The following is a 1,548-nucleotide window of genomic DNA, read 5'->3' on the forward strand; positions in this document are numbered from 1 at the left end:
AAAAAAAAAAAAAAAAAAAGTGTGAAAATTTTCACTCAAGACAGCCAGGTTGAAACTTGAATTTATCCAAATGCATTTAATAAATGAGCTCTTCCATAGTACAGAACATTATTCTTGTTAAGCCATTTGTCAAACTCATATTCTGACATTTCACATTAGTAATTATCATGAGTCTATAATATAGAATTATGTAGTTTAAGAAGTTGATGGTTATTTTGTTGTATGGATTTGGGGATCTAGAAACCCAAATCTTGGTATTTATTCCCATTCTTTTTAGACCAAAGAATTAAAAAATATAAAGTGTGCAGGCCAAAAGCATGACAGAAATGCCTTCCCTTCATAAATACAGAGCTTAAGAGGTTTTCATACAGCTCAAGATTGTTGCAGTTACTATATTAGTTGCGAAAGTGCCAAAGGCTTGGTTCTTCTACATTTGCTATTTCGTTGTTGTTTTGCCTTATTTGTATTTGGACATACTACTTGGCTTCAAAACATTACAAAGAGCAATCAACAAAATTAAAATGAACACAGCCAGCCATATGGAATGCTGAAATTGCAGTACAGGGGAAATAAGTTCTCTAAACAAAAGCACTTACAGAGCAACAGGGCTTTATATTGTTTAAAAGACACCTTACTCAGATGTTAAGGGCTGTTTTCTCCCCACAGTGTAGAAAGAGCCAAGAAAGAAGATCTCACTAGCCCTGCAGCCAGGACTAAAAGGCACTTGCACATTTGAACTTGTTGCTGTGACACCAGGAAGAGTACCAAATGTGGGCTGTTCATGCCCCCCTTCAAAATAAAATCTCACTCACTTTCAAGGAAAAGTAGAAAGGGGAATTATCAGGTATGGAATCACAATTCATTTTACACGATGAAAACAAACAAATTTATAACCTAATATAGTACTTGTCAATTTACTAAGAAAAAAAGAACTTTTCTGAATTAAACACGGTGTACTTTTTGGACTAGTTTTATTGCAGTCCACTGACAATTAAGTGTAATATCCATACAATAAACAAAATTCCAGTTTACAGTTTTTCTTAAAACTGAAAATACAATGAAATCTATATCTAATTGTTCCTTCAAACTATTTAATCAAAATATCTCATACACACCTTAACCAGCAAAGCTTATATGATAGTTCTAAAACCATGACAATTACATAAGGGCTCTTCAGAATCATTTTTTTTTTAAAATACAGACCAGTCCTAGGTATTCTAAGTTGGCACGTCTGGGGTGAGGCCCAAGCGTGTTTTTAAAAGAAAAAATTTAAAGCTCCCTAGGTTACTCTAAAACACAGCTAGAGCTCAGAACCACTGTTCTAGACCAACGGTTCTTAAAACGTGGTCCCTAGACCAGCAACACATCTGGGAACTTGCTCCACATGCAACTCTGGAGCACCACCCCGAGGTACTGAATTAGAAACTCACAGGGTGGGGTTGGGAGGAAGGCAATAAAGTTTATGAATCACTGTTTAATCCAAAGATGAGTTAAATCAAAATCATCTGTCTTGTAATTATTAAAACAAAGCTACCAGACATTGCACCA

The sequence above is a fragment of the Propithecus coquereli genome, unplaced genomic scaffold, assembly GCF_000956105.1.
Source record: "Propithecus coquereli isolate 6110/MARCELLA unplaced genomic scaffold, Pcoq_1.0 Scaffold68, whole genome shotgun sequence".
NCBI classification, from domain to species: Eukaryota; Metazoa; Chordata; class Mammalia; order Primates; family Indriidae; genus Propithecus; species Propithecus coquereli.